We start from the raw sequence: 18,132 nt of genomic DNA, 5'->3' as shown, positions 1-18,132 counted from the left end.
TAAAATTTACCATATCATTTTAGGAATTTTAAGTAATCTAATATCATAATTGGTTTACATTATTTAATACTAGACTTTAAGAATGAACACTATTTCTATTTACCACTCTGTTCAGTTTGGGGAATGTTGTCCTCAGCTCTTGCTTCTCTAAGTTTCAAGAATTCACGTGGCAGAAGCATGATTGTAAATCCAAGTAAACTTCTACGACTGAAATCTAAGTTTTGGGTAATACAGTCACAGACAATAACTGCTACTTCTGGGAAGCATTTTGGGGGCCTGGCAGGGAGCCATGCCAGAGGCCTTGACTGAAAATGGACCACTTCTGGGGATGAGGGAGAACTTCATGGAGATGCTTGGAAAGGATAGTCGGAGGAACAGTAGATCAGAAGAAATGAGACCTGCTTCTACTTTTATCCCTGCCCACCTCCACTTGCAGGGTGTGGTTGTGGATATAGATGAATTTTTAGTGGATGCGCGTAAGTGTGTGTGATATAGTGTCGCTAGGCTCTAGTGAACATGCCAAAGCGACTTTAATCTGCACTTGCCCAGACATCGTGTCCTTTAACCAAATGTTTGTAAGCATTGGGCTTTCACTGCGTAGGTATCCCCCCATAAGCCTGATCTCCTTTCAAATGAACCCCTTTATTTGTGGCATGGTCAGTTAATTGCATTTAGCAAGGCTTGAGGCAGTTGAGGTAACATCCTTGTTTTTTTAAGTCTCTAAAGATATCCTGCGAAACAGATTCACCTAATAAAATGTATCTTTTGATGCCTTGACTGCTGCTTCCATGACCACTGAGTGTGGATACAAGTAAGACAAAATCCTTGACAACATCAATCAATCAAACACCATTTATCATGATGCTACATGTTGGTCCAATTGTGAGGAATTTGGTATTATTTAGCTTGAATTGTAATCCATATTGGAGGCTACAATCCTTGATCTTCATCAGCAGGTGTTTTGATTCCTTCTTACCTTCAGCAGGTAGGTTGTATCATCTACATATTACACCCGAGTTGTTAATAAGCCTTCCTCCAATCCTGATGTCCCATTCTTCTTCATATAGTCCAGCTTCTTTTATTTTATCTGCCCTGCATAGGTGACAGTCTGTATACTATCAGATCATTTTAGACTGAAGAAATCTAGTATAATGAAAGAAGAAAATCAAAATGAACAAATATACTGACAAAAATAAAGACTTTAAAAATATATTCAGAGATTTCTGACATTTTAAAATGAAAATAATAAGAATGTAAATTAGACAGAAATATAGAAATAAATCCTATGATAACAGCTGAACAAGGGTTGAGTGTTAATTTAAACAAGGATATAATAAAGCAACAAACTATTGGGAATTCATAATGGACCCAACATAAAAATATATTTTCCTCAACAAGGACAAATAGAAAATTCAAGATCTTTTGCAAACTTTTATTCTTCTAATTAGGTATTTGAGTTACTTTACTTAAAACAGTGCTAGTTTAAGAACTGTTGAATAAGTAGGGCATTTAGGTCATCAAGCAACAAAATTTCACTACTTCAATATGCAGGTAAAGGTTTGCCGATTCTAATCCCAGGATAACGGTAGCAGTAATGCCAGGGAGCTGACAGAGTGTCAAGCCCAGTCCAGAGCAGTGTGTGGCAAGAGGATTTGCAATGTTCATCTCAAGATGGCTTTTGGCTAAAGGCAGAAAACATCAGGAAGGTGTTTACTTCTGTTTTCTTGACTGTGTAAAGGCATTCGACTTTGTGGATCACACTGTAGATGATATATGAAAGAATTTCAATTCCAGAAAATGAAATTGTTCTCATGTAGAACTTGTACAAAGATCAAGATGCAATGGTTTGACTAGAAGAAAGGGATTCTTTTTGATCTGCATGCTGAACAAATAAATTGAGAAACTGGACTATATGAAGAAAAATAGGGGATCCTGATTGGAAGGAGGCTTATTATGTATATGGGATATGCAGATGTCAGAGCCAGAATTCCTGTGCAAAAGGAAGACTTGACCCTCTTGAAGATGAAAATCAAGAGACTGCAGCCTCGAGTATGGATCACAACACAGAACAAAGAAAACCCAAATCCTCACAACTCAGCCAGTAGGTGATAGCATGATACATGGAGAAAAACCTGATGTCAGGATCCCACTTTCCTTGGATCCACATCAATGCTCATGAAAGCAGCAGTAAAGAGATCAAAGGTCACATTGCACTTGGCACATCGGCTGTACGAGACCTCTGTGAAGTGCTCAAAGTGGGCCATCCCCTGGTATTTTCAATCACCTCACATGCAGGTGAAAATTGGACTATGAATACTGACAACTGGAGGAGGATTATTGCATTTGAATCACGTTGGTAAAGAACACCGAAAGTACTGTAATCTGACAGACTAACATGCACATCTGTCTTGAGTGAGTTCATCCACAAGGACTCTTAGAAGCTAGGCTGCCCAGACTTCGGCTCACTTGCATTGGATGTGTTACCAGGAAAGACTAGTCCCTGGAAAAGAACATCATGTTTGGTAAAGCACATGGTCGGTAAAAAAGAGGAAGTTCCTCAATTAAGCAGACGGACACAAAATCTGAAAGGACGTGCTCCAACAGCAGCCTGGTGAGGGTGGTACGAGACAGGACAGCATTTCCTTCCACTGGCCACGGGCTCACTAGGCGGTAGAACTGGCTCACCTGCGCACAACAACAACGATAAGAGCAATAGAACATTTTCCTCAGTATTTATCTTTTGATCCTAGATCCATTAATATTTACCAATACTTTGTAGAGCAGCATGCTAGCAAATTGCATAAAAATCAGTTGTTTTTAAAAATAATTTGAAACTTTTCTATTCTGATAATTCATGTATGTGTGGTTCTTACTTATATTTGATTGAAATTATAAAACATACTTGTCAAATTTAGTCATTTTAAGAAAGTAACATTTTGTGTTTTAAGACTTGCCTTTCCATTGTGCTAAGGTAGAAAAAATTTGCTTAACCAATACAACATTTTTTCTTATAATTTGTCAAGGATTGCTATTTACTGGAATGAAAACTGGAAACTTACCTGAAGTAGATTAATCAAGCAATTTATGAACAACACGTAAAAATAACAGTGTGAGTACTGTGTATTTTTATGACCATATTGCTCTCTTAAATATGGACAGATTATTTTCTATATTATGTGTTTATTCTTCAGAGTATGCATATTTAAAGAAGGTTATTATAAGCTTTAATAAATAATTCCAAGATTTCTATAAAAATCTCAGTATTTGTTACACTTTTAAATAGAAAATGGTGATTTAAAAAAAATTTCTTAGCACCTTGTAATCCAGAGAAACAAGATCAATTAATTAATCTTACAAAGAGTTGACCTACTGCTGCTTTCTTCATTATGAATATTACTACACAGGCTAGGGCATCCGCCAACTTTTGAAAAACAAGACAGAAGGACATAATGACACAGCTAATACCAATTAGTGTAACAATGCTAAATTGATTGCATTGACTTTCTTCAAATATCACAATTAAAACCTTCCTTTTCTCAAAAAGAAGAAAGATATTGTTATAATATATTTTAAGCCATTAACTTATGCATTCGTAAACTAAGCACTAACTTATAAATTGGTAACAAAATTTGCATTTAACTATCACAAGATTTCTAGATAAAATAGCATCTACACTAAAATATTATAAAGATAGATATTATGTATGAAATAATTTGTAAAAATCATGTAAGAACCTGTTTATGTTATGAGGGTTATCTTTTTTCCAATAGCAAAAACAAAAGAAAGCAAAAAACCATGGAATTTACATTACAAAAGAACCATTTTAAATGCAAATATTATGTACTATTTCATCAAGTGTGTTAAAGAAATTGAGAAACGCCTGAGGTTTTAGGGCCCTAAAGTAAGACATAAGAAAACTGATAACCCTAAGGAAACCTGTATGTTTCCGCAATCGATAACATCACATGCAATCCCTCAAGAAAGAGACCTGACTGACGTGCTTGGAAGGAGGCCACAAAGGAAGTGGAGAGCGATATAATAGAAACAGTTCAACGGGAGTATCCGTTTTTGTGGGAGATGCTCTATTCCCCTTAGCCTCTCTTCCACCACCACCCCCCCCCCCCGCCCCAGTGGCTTAGTCTTACATAGCATATTCGTCCTGGAAGGGCACTTCCCAAAGTTAATTTGCATTGTTGTTGCTGTTGAGTGCTCTCCTGTCAGTCCTGCCTCATAAATGCACTGTGTGAGCCAGAACAAGGCACTGCCCGGTCCGGGGCTCTCCACCCCCGTTCTTATGTTTGAACCCAAAGCTGTAGCTACCGTGTCAGGCCATCTTGTTGAATGTCTTCCACTTTGTTCACTGCCCCACCTCTTAGCAAGCATATTGTCCTTCTCCTAGTCTGGTCCCTCCTGAAAACATGTCCAAGGCATGTGCAAAGCAAGTTGTTATTATAGCAGGCTCAAGAAGAATCTCTATTTGGGTGAGTTTTGGTGCTGTCCTCTAGCCTGTCACAGAATAAGTACATGACAGCAATCCTTGGTGGTAAAGTGCTCAAGAATTAAAACCACACTTCAATCAAAGCCATTTCTCTTTGACTGTATCTTCCTGACTGATCATTGGGTAAAGCAAGGAAGCCTGCATTGATTTGGGACATTTCTGTGGTCCGGCTCTGCACCCTGCCTCTGCCTCACCTCCATCTCACTTGAGTTTTGATCTGTCATCTGACTTGATTTCATGAACCTCTGTGGTCCTGGGGTTGAGTTGGATCCTCCAGACAGATGTCTGAACTTTAGATTTGGGATTGAACAGCACCCACAACCACATGCGCCGTTTCCTTAATGTTTTCGGGGTTTTGCAAGACTTTGGAGGGAACTACAGAACCCAGATGCTTAAAGGCAGCTACTGAGGGATGAGGGTAGTTACCTTCTGGGGATGTCTTGGCAGAGCAGCTGGGAAAGTTGTGCATCTGGACACCTTTAGCCTCCACCCCCCTGTGACAGGTATTGCACTGGTTCTTCTAAAAGAAAATGATCACCGTGTAATAATGTTTTTACATGAAAGACATTACGCGAATTAATTGCAGAAAAACATCAATTCAATTTAAAATAAAAAGAAAATGCAAGCCAAAAAGAACCCAGATTCTTTCACTATTGAATACTCAATTAAGAGATCCTGGTCGACTAAAGGACCTAACTAGGAATTATGGCCATCAACTACATTCTACATTTGACTGGCAACAATGAAGGAGAAATACAGAGAAGCACTAAGTCCCAGGCTGGAGATATTTATTCTTAAGTATCAAGAATCACCAATTATTTATATTGTTTACTTCATCTAAATATGCATACAGTGTAAAACAAAATAAAAACCCATTAAAATAGGACATTAAAGAGCAGTAATAGCAGTCAAGGTATCAAGAAATACTTCCATTCAAAAAATTTAAAGAAAAGACTTCAGTTCTAAAATTGTTTTACTGCCTAGGTGAAAACGAAATAAATCTTTGAAAATACTCTTCAGAAACAAATGGAACACAAGGCGAGGCTTTAATGAATACCATGAGAAAATCACATGCAAATTTTGAAATAATGTAATCAACTACAAAGAACAACTACAATAAAAATAAAAACAAGCAAACTAGAAATGTAGTACTGCAGTTGACATACACACTTTGGGGATGGAAAACTGATGTGATTGCTACACAAAAATAAGAACAAGTAAATGGAGAGGGAAAAAATGGATTGGGCACTGGGCATGTAGGAAGAGATAGCTTTTTCTAACTCATTCGAACAATGAGGCAGAGATAATGAGCCACGGAGTCGATTCTGACCCATGGAGACCCTGTGCACAATGGTATGCAATACTACCTGGTGCCCCGCCATCCTCGATGCTGGGTTTCCAAAGCCATCATTCTGTGAAGAACCCAACTGCCGCATCGTTCTCTGGCTAGTGGGCTTGAACTACCAATCTTTGGTTGGCAGCTTTAAAAAATGCACTCTAGGTCTCCTCATACTTAACGAAAGATCTTATTAAATTTTAATTACTAGTCTTTAAAAGATTTGGGAGAAAAATGCAACTAAGTCTTTGCAAACATACAAATCAGCTAGCACACATGAGCACGGTGAAGGGTTCTCAAGCCTTTCATATTCTGTTATGATTCACACAGTCCGGTGCCCAAGTATAGCCAATAAAGCACCAGTAAACATCTTTCTGGTATTCTCTACTTTCAGACAAGATCCATCTGACATCAGCAATGATATGACTTGTTCCAAGTCCTCTTCTGAACCTGGCCTAAACCTCCGGAAGCTCACAGCAATACACTACTAATGTTACAGATTTTCAGTAAAATTGTACATTCATGTGATAGCAACGACATTGTTCAATCATTTGAGCATTCTGTGGGGTCATTTTCTATGGAATGATTCTCTTCCAGTCACTTGGCCTAGTAGCTCTCTTCCAAATTGCTAGGATAGGCAAGTAAATACTTCCATCGTTTCATCAGCTTGTTGAAATATTTTAATTGATATCATATCAATTCCTGGAGCTTTTTGGGGGGGGGTGGCTAGTGCTTTCATTGTAGTTTTGAACTTATTTTTAAAAAAATCATTTTATTGGGGGCTCATACAATTCTTAACATTATCCATCCATCCCTCCATTGTGTCAAGAACATATGTACATTTGTTGCCATCATCATTCTTAAAACATTTGCCTTCCACTAGAGCCCTTAATATCAGCTGCTCGTTTTCCCCCTCCCTCCCCACTCCCCCTACCTCACGAACCCTTCATAATTCATAAATTGTTATTATTTTGTCATATGTTACACTGTCCGACTTCTCCCCCTCTCCTCCTCTCTGCTGTCCATCCCCCAGGGAGGAGGCTATATGTAGATTCTTGTAATCAGTTCCCCCTTTCTATCCCACGTTCCCTCCACCCTCCAGGCATCACCACTCTCACTACTGGTCCTGGAGGAGTCATCTCCTGGATTCCCTGTTTCCAGTTGCTATCTGTACCAATGTACATTCTGTGGTCTAGCCAGATTTTAAGGTAGAATTGGGATCATGATAGTTGGGGGGTGGAAGTATTTAAGAACTAGAGGAAAGTTATATGTATCCTGACTGGCTCATCTCCTCCCCACAACCCTTCAGTAAGCAGGTGTCTGGTTGGCTGCCAATGGGCTTTGGGTCTCCACTCTGCACTCACCCACATTTACAATGACATGATTTTTTTGTTCCTTGATAGTTTGAACTTCTTTCAGCACCATTGGTTCTTGCTCATGTGCTGCCTCCTAAGTGGTGGAGTGTTGACTACTTCTTGCTGCAGTCAATCTGTATGCTTTCCATCTTCTTTGGGGGCATTTTGCATCATTAAATAGTATAGAATATTTCAATATTTAACCAAAGGCTTGTTTTTGTTTTGTTTTTAGTTCTTTCAGTATTAGATATGCTGAACATGGTCTTCCTTTTTGCTTTTTTAACTCTAAGTCATTGCCAATTTCCTTATATTGTCTGTCAGTTTGTCATTCCGTGGTGGCTTATGTATTGCCGTGATACTGCAAGCTCTGCTCTTGGTATTTCAAATGCCACAGGGTCACCCAACTGAGCTGGCTTCAGTGCAGCTCCCAGACCAAGGCCAGTCAATGAAGAAGGGATCAGCTGAGGAAGTCGCCTCTGAAAGCCATATGCAGACGTGTGAGACCTTGTCAGTTAAGGAAGTCCTCATATATGGAAGCAGAAGACTGTCACGGGTTATGCAGGAGGCTGGGCCCCTGGTTTCAAGGGCCTTCAACATGAGGCCAAGGAGGAGCTGCTTTCCTAGAGTGGAGTCTGCCTGCTGAGATGGATGGGAAAGCCCATGGACGTGGAGCCTCTCAGACCTTCATTTGCTCATGGGCATGTCTCAAGGTCAGGGGAAATCGCTGTGAAAATCTGTTAATAATCAGATGTTTGGATGTTCAAAGTTTGAATCTAGGAAGTCCCCCAAGTTGAAGCTTCCAGCAGAATGGTGTGCCCCATTTGAACATTTATTATCAGCCAGGAAATAATTTTGTAACATGTCCTGATGAACAACTATTCTGTGCATTTCTCAATGGAATTATGACTTCTTAACATCATTAAGAAACTCTTTAATCATACGTTTGTCTGTGTAGTCATTGCGATAGAGATTAGAACCCACGGAGATTTAAAAATAAAACAAACCCACAAAACCCTCACTACCAACTCATCTGAATAATATAGGGCAAAGGAGAAGTTCCCCTATGAGCTTCCAAGACTAACTTTTTGTACTTTTTATAGGAGCAGAAAGCCCCATCTTTCTCCCTGAGAGATTAAAGACTGCTGAAGAAAATACTGCTCTCACTGCAGTGTGTTGTCAAACAGACTTTTTCTCATAGTTTCTAAAAACTTTTTATTGTGAACCAGCTGCAGGCTTACAGAGCAGACCTCCAGATTTACTCTCCTCAATCAGTACAGATTGCCCCCTCACCTTCATTGTACTCCCCTCGGCATGCAATGGCCACTCATTCCCTCCCTGCCTTGCAAGTGGGGTTCTGCCTTCTCTCCTTCCCTTCTGAGTATTGTACTTTGGGTCATTGCTGCCCTTTTCATCTTAAATGTTTCTAAGATGAACTATTGTTAGATTAATTATTCTTTAATTATTCTAAGGTTCTTGTGGTACATTAATGTTATTGTTCTATTTATGGACCCGCTGTTTGGGTAAAAATGGAGCCACAGGAATGAATTTGATTCTTGACCAGAAGCAGGGGGCTAAGTGCCAAAGTGTAGGGGTTCTACCAGACCCTATCAAACCAGTGTCCCTGGTCTTTTATAATTTGGGGTTTTGTTCCACATTTTTCTCTGAGTGCATCTGGGACTGCCTAATGGGGTCTTTTGCAGAGCAATTGGTACCGATTTTAAGGTAACGTCTAGTCCTTCTGGTCTAAAGTTTGTAAAGACTGGTGTATGTATGTCCACTGAACTAATTGCTTTCAGCTGTATTTCCGTTGTATCACTCTTCTTTCCGCTGGAAGGGGAGAGACCAATAGTTAGACCTCATGTAGGTGTAGGTGCTAATGAGCTTTTAAGATCCTAGTGACTCCAGGCCCAGGGACTCATTTCCTCAAGCTGTTTGCTTAAGTCTAAGAAGTTTTCATAACTTTAGTCTTGTTTGCTCACCACAGTTATGAATATACTTTCAGCAAAGGTAAATACACAATAACATCTGTCATATATTCGTGAGCAAAGTCGTACTCTCTCTCCTAAACTAATTCAGCTTCTGTGTCTATTCATGAATATTCTTATAGATCACAGTTACTTTTTTAATTAAAAAGTAATTAAGGATTCTCATTTTCTTCTACCCAAAATAAAAGATTATAAAGCTGCCAGAGGTCATCCCAGACATCTCTTATGCAAGAATGAAATATAATTGTAAAAGATTGAATTGTCTCTTCAAAATATGTGTCACCTTGGCTGGCTGTGATTCTCATTGTTCTATAATCATTCTCAATGTTGTGATTTGATGTCGATACTCTATGTGTTATTAACCCTAAACTCTATGATGTTAATAAAACAGGACAGAATATGTCCCCACCCCCAGCCAGTCCTGGGGCTTTGGGGCTTGGCTCAAGGGGAGTTCCTCTGGGACAAGGGGGTACAGTGAATGCTGTGACCCTTTGTGGGCATGCCTACACAGTAGGGTATGCTGGCCCCTCTAGGGTTTCCCATATGGGCTCCAGTATATTGCTTCCCTTTTTCTTAAAAACAAGCAAAAAAACAGGACAAGATGAGTTAGGTGAAGGAGGCATGAGGCAGCAAAATATCTAAAAGTATTGTTTTACCTGGAAGACATGTCTTTGGAAATATCAAACAGATTTAAAAATCTAGTAGAAACACTACCAGCAATGGAGAGCTAAGTGGGAGCAGAAGAGAGCTCGTCTTCAAAGCTTGGAATCCCACAGTCAGTCTCTGAGCCCTTGGTTTAAGTTTTTAAAATTTGTTTTTTCTTCTATAAGCTGCTCCTTCCAGCAGCTTTTCCCAACTGCTGAGTTCATCCTTTTGGGTTTCTTTCTGTTGTGCATTCAGGCCATTTGGGTTGTAGTTCTATCACTTGTACCCAACGAGAAGTGACTAGCACTGAGACAATCTACTGGTTGTCTCAGCATCCATCCATACTGTTTGCTTTCTGAATTCATTTTGAGAAGTTCAAAGCTTATCAGATGGTGATGCCAGAATTCTAGAGCTGTGAACCCAGGAAAATAATAATTGCTACAACTATTAGTAAGGAAATAAAACTCTGGAAATCGTCCATGTTTATAAAAATCCATTTCATGCTAAAAGCTAGCAACACCATTCCCTAATGGGCAAGAAGCCCTGTTGCTATCTGTTATGTCTTTAAAACATGAATACCCTTTTAAAGAGGGCATAGGAACTTTTCATCGATACTTTGCTATATGGCTATCCGACAGCCTGTTATGAGACAGGTCATAACTCTTTGGCCAGAGTGAGTGCGTGTGTGATCACAAGATGTTAGTTGGCCACCCCAGTCAACATATGAAGTGTGAATGTTCAGGGACATCACCCGCCATCAGCCAAAGGCCTTACTCAGTCTTCTAAAGTCTCTCCAACCATCATTCAAGTGACAACACTCCCTCCAGTCAGAAAAGAAAATCTGCCAAGCACCTTCTCTAATTAAAGGTTAGGAATAACTGTAATCCAATGGAAGACCCCACGGTGACTCTGTGGGTTAGGCGCGGGGCTGGTAACTGCGAAGTTCGTGGCTCAAGCCCCTCAGCTGCGTCACAAGTTAAGCATCGGCTATCTGCTCCTGTAAATGTTTACTCTCTTAGAAACCAGGAGTCAGAAATCGTCTGGAGAGCAGCGGATGACACTTTATAGAATACTCCTTGTTAGAATTGAAGGACTCGAATTTAGATGGAGCTCTTAGAATGAGGACATCTTCGGATTAAATGGATCTGTAGGCCCAGGTTCTGTTGATTGAAGCTCCCGTTCATGCAGAGCTCATGCCCGGAGGCCTTTTCTTAGTGGGACATTCAGAACAACAGCTGAAAAGATTTGAATTCAGTCATTATCCTGAGTGTTTCTTATCTTCCTTAGACATCCCCTCCTCGCTTTGATCAGTTATTTCACGGGCCCTGTTCGAGGATGCTTAAGAAGCCCTGGTGGCCCTGTCTGCCGATCCATCCTTCTGCCAACCACAAGATGGTCATTCAATCACCCGTTGAGACTGTCTGCTACGCTGAACACTTACGGTCTCTCCTTCGTTGCTATCAAGTTTATTCTGACTGATAGCAACCCTTTCGGATAGTGTAGCCTTGTCCCCGTGGCTCTCTAAAATTGCAACTCATTTATAGCAGTTGCAAGCCTCGACATTCTCCCCAGGAGCATGTGGCTTTTAGCAGCCCAACACCTAATCCACTCTGAAACCAGTGCTCCACTGTGTACAACCTATAAATGTGTAAATCTTCAGAAATCCTGTACCAAGTCACCATGAACAGAAATCTAGCTATGGCAGTAGGTTTGCCTTGAGGTTCCATTAACATGTGTTTAATCAAAAAGGATAGGGTCAAACCGAAAGGTCGGGATGGCTTATATTATCTACCCTTGTGTTGTTCTTGGTTAAAAGGGAACTGCTTAGGTTTTAGGTCTTTCAGATTGATTGATGAGTGACACATTCAGGAAATGATGTGGGAGATTGGGGATGGCAGTAGGTGGCAGTGGGATACATGGTTTGCTACTTAATTCAAGATTTTAAAAGAAGAATACACATTTTTCGGAAGTGAAAGGTTTCATTCAATTCTCTTGTGAACAAATCAAAGGGACTGCATTGATAGTTGGAATAATCCCATACCCCCTGCTTTATTGGGGAATACTATGTGATAGTGTAACAAATTAGTTTCCCTCGACAAGTCAAAATACTGCTCCCACTGTATAAATTGACTACTTAATCAAATTACCTATTAAGAAATCAATATATCACAATATAATGAAATTCTCTCAATTTTCATGCTAATTTTATGAGATTTTAAGCTTAATATAAATTAAAAATTTCTTAGGACCAAAGATAGTTTTCACTCTAACTAATTGTAGAGTCTCTTAGTCAAAAGCATTTTTATTTTTTAAAAATCATGTTATTGGGGACTCGTACAACTCTTATCACAATCCGTACACACATCCATGGTCTCAAGCACATTGTACATCTGCAGCCCTCATCATTCTCAAAGCATTTTCTTTCTATTGGGCCCTTGGTATCAGCTCCTCATTTTTCTCCTCCCTCTTCTTCCCTCCCTCCCTCCCTCCTTCATAAACTCTTGATAATTTATAAATTATTATTATTTTCATGTCTTGGACTGTCAGATGTCTCACTTTACTCACTTGTCTGTTGTCCATCCCCTTGGGAGGGAGTTATAGGTAGGTCGTTGTGATCAGTTTCCCCTTTCTCCCCACCACCTTCCCCTTACCCTGCTTTTATGACTACACTTAACATTGGTACCGAGGAGTTTATCTGTCCTGTTTTCCCTGCATTTCCAGCTCTTCTCTGTACCCATGTACATGTTCTAGTTTAGCCAGATTTGTAAGGTAGAATTAGGGTCATGATAGTGTGGTGGGGGGGAGAAGCATTAAAAACCAGAGAAATGCTATATGCTTCATCGGTGCTATACTACACACTGACTGGTCCATCTTCTCTCCACGACCCATCTGTAAGGGGTTGTCCAATTGTTTACAGCTTGACTCCACTCCGCACTACGACACACACCTCTTGCCCTTCCTCATTTACATTATGATTTTTTTGTCAAAAGCATTTTTAATAATGAATATTTACATTTCATTTTTGCCACTAGATTTATCAGTGGTCCTACTATAATCATTGAATATAAACTACCGAGGAAAGCATATACATATGTGCCAACCAATTCTCTGTCCATCATTCTTGACATTACGGCAAGAGCAAGATGCTTGATTACTGCAATTGATGAATATGAAGAAAGGTGTGGAAAATAAATTGTTCAAGCTGGGAACCCTTAACGCAAATATATTAACACCTACCATAATGCCAATCATGGTGAGAAAAAAGCTGGAGAGGTCTTCCTCTTCAAAGAAGGTGTGTGTTGAGGTGCACATTACTCAACCAGCTCTGGGATGAACGTATGAAAACCTATTTCATTCCATAAAGGACTGAATGAAACTACAGGAGCACTCAATTATTTACAGCTGCTGTCTCTGTCTCTTCTGTTCAAATAATGTCCCCAAATTGTAGTCATTAAGTTCTCAAATGCCTTGCATATCAATTTAAGAGTATAAACATGACTGAAGGGGTCTTGGATATGGACGGTGTGGATTCAGTGAAAGAAAGAGGGAGAGGTCAGAGGATTGAGAGAGAGAACAAAACAAAAATAGGATGGAGTAGAATTGTTCTGAATGTTTTCCAATATTGTAAATATTTATGAGAGCTGACTGTCCTATTATTCTCCAGGGGAGTAGCGAGGGTTCATCCTACTGCAGCTCATTGCAAAACCAAATATGCCACCAGGGACCATTCCTAAGTCAAGGTAGACGGAATGATTAACTCTAACTGCCAACGACCTTGAAGAGTACACTAGAACAACAAGCTGCGGACTCCCGCACCGTCCTCAAAACCGTTTCCATGTCCGAGCCCATGGTTGTGGCCAATGCGTCAACCTCGCCAAGAGTCTTCTTTTTTTCCACTTCTTACTTAGTTACCTGAGTGAAGCCAAGGTGAGCTAGACAGAGACATCTTACTGACTAGACTAACTATAGGGCGCAAGGCTCTTCAAAAGCTGAGTCAGGAGCTCATTGGCGTACAAACCGGGTTCTCAGTAAGAAGGGGTTGAGGTGTATGTAGGCCCTGTGCTTCTGTGATGTCATTACCTGTACTCATTTTCCCTGCCGATTTTGTGCCACTTACAAGAACCCTTTTCCATTGTTTTATACTAATGTGTCTACCTACCTACCAAGTGATTTTGGAAAATTAATCTTATTTTTTTCAAATATTTATAGATCTTAATCTTTTATTATTTTAATTCTGAGCCATCCTTTGAGAACTATATGCCAATAGTATTTCTATCTGAAGGAAAATATGCTAAAGAATATATATTTTTTCCATCTCCAGCTTAAATCAAACATACATAAAAATGTTTGACAAATATGCACTAGATAAACTTGACAAACATTCCATACTGTCTAGATTTTTCGAATAAAATGAGGGTAAAGGACCTCCAAAGGCGCTTGTGGATAGTTCTCTAGAATCATGGCCTGCTTTTCAGTGTCATTTGAACTTTTAGGATGGAGGTGAAAACAAAGTCTATATTTCAAAAGTAAACACATCTGTAAACTTAGCTTGATTTAAAAGTGAGCTGAGTACGCAGCTGTTTCTTCATTCTGTTCTCCAAGGGTAATTTGTGTGGTTTGTTGCTTTTTTAATTGTTATTTTGCTTTGTTTTTGAACTGCAGAGGGAACTCTGCAGTAATTCACTAGAGAATTCTTTATTTGCCAATGATTATGGCAGGTCAATGTTACAAAAGGACACATCAGAAGTGGCACTGCTATGAATGATTTCTAACACTTACAGACAAAGTGCCCGTCCATTTGACTTCCACGCTTACCTTTATAGAACAAGTGAAATGACATATTCTCTTGATCACTTGATTTCCATGATCTTCTTTTATGTCAAGACCTTATTTCGTGATATCCTGCCAACATTCATACTTATCTAGGGAATATGTTCTAATTGTGAGAATATAAAACAATCAAATAAAAAACACATGCTGCAATTCAAGTAGGCAAGACTATCTGAAATCAAACTAAGCAGAGCATTTACAGAGACTGTAACAAAATATACATCAAGCAAAAATTCAAATCCTTCCAAAGTTTGTTGTCATTTCAATTATTATTGTTACTGTCTTTACTAGACTTAGACTTTTGTTTTATGCTAAACTAATTATTAATTATCACAACTAAAGCAAATCCTAAAAACCATGCAATTGAAAAAAATGTAGATAATTGAAAAAAATATCCACTCAAAAATCTCATTGAAAATAGGTTCTCAAACTATAAAGGTAATTCTGTCTAAAGACAAACTTGTGTTACCATTTAGATTTTGGAAGATATTTTGATTAAGTTTTCCACTCTGAGGAGGAGTAATAATGAGTTTATGTTTTAATAAACACTTGTTAAATATGTCCTTGATTGATCCAAAAGGAGCCCTGGTAGCCCAGTAGTTAAAATGTTCCATTGACAAGCCAAAGGTCTAGAGCGCAGACCTGCGAGCCAGAGAAAGATATGACAATCCACGTCTGTAAATCACGTTAGCCTTCGAACTCCTGTGCCACACGTCTACTCTGTCTACAATGGGTCAGCATCAACTATTCAACCATGTTTAATTTTTTAGATTATTCACTTTAGTAATACCTACTTTGTAATACATCATATATTATTAGATATAAATAATATATGTATATATTATTTCTGCTCTAATGAGCTTAGAGTTTAGAAATGAAATGGCATGGAGTTTTAAATTAATATTTTATGAAAGAAGGTGAAAAGTGTAGAGACATGCACAGATAAAAAGCTCCGCCCTTATAAGAGAAGACATCTAGAGAATGGGAATTCAGTATCAGCATGAGAGATTCGAGACAGTTCAGCTTGGTAGTCTCCATCTGCCTTCAAACTGACTCCATCCCTTGCTATTTGAAATGGTGAGAAAGTTAAGGCATGCAAATTTCCCTCAGTTTTCATTTATAGGAAATAGAGATAAAAGCAAAGTTGCAGAAATACTTTCATATTATAGAAAGTCTTAAGTAAATGTCACTTTAAAAGTATCACTATCAGTTAAGTATGAAGAAGGTAAAAAAAATTTAAACGTGCAAACATTTTGGCTGAATTTAGGAAAATGCATAAACATACAACCTACCCAAGGCATGTACATATGTAGAAATTTATGTCTGCCATTTTCTGTTCTTTACATTTTGCGTTTTCTGTTATTTCACAGAATCACTATTGTAAAGTGAAATTCCCTGATATGGCTTTTCTTTGTAACTTCCACAAAATGACTAGGTAAGAGAAATCCAAACAAATGTCACTGCCATCACATTGACTCGGGTTCACGAGGTGGCTCCGTGGCTCTACAGGACAGAATAGAACTGCCCTTTTCTTCCCCTGAGGGACTGGTAGATTTAAACCCCTGACCCAGGGGTTGGCAGCTCAATGGCCACTAAGTCACAGGGCTCCTTAAGGAGTGGGTGTGACTATGCAAACAAAATGAGTTTTAAACTCATTTTGGAGGGAATTCTGTGTTATATTAATGGATTGGATTAGGTGGGATTGAGTCCTGAATTAAGCAGAGAAGGCGAATCAAATCGCCCTCTGTCTCTTTGCACACATGGTCTTCTAAACGATAAAGTGCACTGCTGTCAAAGCCATTCCTCTCTGTGTAAGAGCCACCTCAGACCTAAAAATACCCCAGGACCAGCGGGGGACCTTGTCCCGGTCTCTTCTGCGAAGTGGTGGAGGCCGAGGCCAGGGTCGTGAGACACTGTGGCCAAGACTCAGAGAACCAGTGTTGATGCTTCGAGGTGCTTTCTTCTTATCTGGCCGAGACTATGCGACTAGGTGGAAAAGCAACAGGTGTGAGTCTTGGTCTATGGAGCAAGCGTCAAGGAACTAGATGGCTCAGAGGCTCAGGACCAGAAAGGGAGCTGACCTGGCTGCAGGGAGGTATTGTTTGGGCCCATGATTGCATGATCTCTTACTTTTTTACTAATCCTGATTTGTGTCAACTTTTTAATCCTCTAATTAACCCTCTTAACCAGGAATACTGTCTGTGAGTTTTGTGGAGCCATTTCAATAAAAATTATTGAACCCAGTAAAAATGATCGAAGAACAAGTGGTGTCAGACAAGGGTAAATAGAGAAGAGCAGTGGAGGCTTGTCTGATTCTGCTTCACGGCAATGAGGATGCCAGAAGCGGTCAGCTAGAGGGCAGCCCTATGCTGTTTCCTGCATTAAGGTACCTTATAAAGTATTTATATCACCTAACATGTTCTTTAAAAATAATTGTATATCTTTTATTAGGTTATGTTGATGGCCTTTATGATTTTCATCACAGTCTACTTACTTAATGTGTTATTCAATACAATTACAATTGAAAATCACTATTATTAAGAAGATAATGATCATCAGCATTTAAACTTCTTACCAAGGTGCAATAAATTCAAGAAAGTAAACAAATCACAAGTGTACAGCTTAATAAATTAGGACAAATGAAGAATACCCCTCTAACAGCCACATACACTTCCACCATCACATTGACACATAACACTCTAGATTAATTTGTCTATTTTTAATTATATACGTATAAATTCATGCAATATACTTTACTTTGATTCTGTTTTTAGTTTTGTTTTGTTTACTGGACATTTTATTTCAGAGATCCATTTATGCTTTTGTTTATAATAATAACTGGCTTATCCTCTTGTTGATGAACTTTTGGGTTGATTTCAAATTAGAAATATTATGAATAATGTTGTTATATACATTATTGAACTTGTCTTTTGGAGGCCATTTTACACACTTTATTGGAAAATACATCTAGAAATAGAATTTCATTACATATGCATGTGTATTCTGCTTCAAATTCACTTCCAACATTTGCCAAGAGATGGTACCATTTTCTACTCTCACAAACTAGATATAACACTCCCAGATTCTCTATATTCTCAACAATATTTAGTGTTGCTCATATTTTCTAATATGTACACTAATTAATTTTTGGCCAGATTTCAATTGACTTGGTGACTAATATTTAATACGTATTTCCTTGTTTACTAATATTTCCCATTAAACATTATCCTCTAAAAATACTTATCGAAGAATTTTCCTATGCTCCCAAGGGACTTTCTTCCATATTCTGATTGAACAATGAGAGTATATTAGCTATTTGTATCTAAACTAGGTTTTATTTATATATCCAAATATCTTCTCCCATTTATTTTTGAGACTAAAAAACCTCATCTTTCTGGCAGTAGTTTTACTCTGTTTATGGAATCTTTTTAAAACAATAAATTCAAACAATTATTCTGACTCATGATGACCCACTGTCAGAGT

General features: G+C 38.8%; 1 pseudogene; it reads left to right on the top strand.

The window, feature by feature from the left end:
• Positions 1-289: 289 nt before the first annotated feature.
• The window catches only part of LOC142440085 (protein FAM98B-like), an 89,594-nt pseudogene continuing 71,751 nt past the window's right edge, over positions 290-18,132 (top strand).

This window comes from Tenrec ecaudatus, chromosome 2 (assembly GCF_050624435.1).
Source record: "Tenrec ecaudatus isolate mTenEca1 chromosome 2, mTenEca1.hap1, whole genome shotgun sequence".
NCBI classification, from domain to species: Eukaryota; Metazoa; Chordata; class Mammalia; order Afrosoricida; family Tenrecidae; genus Tenrec; species Tenrec ecaudatus.
This window is presented reverse-complemented; position numbering and strand designations above follow the sequence as displayed.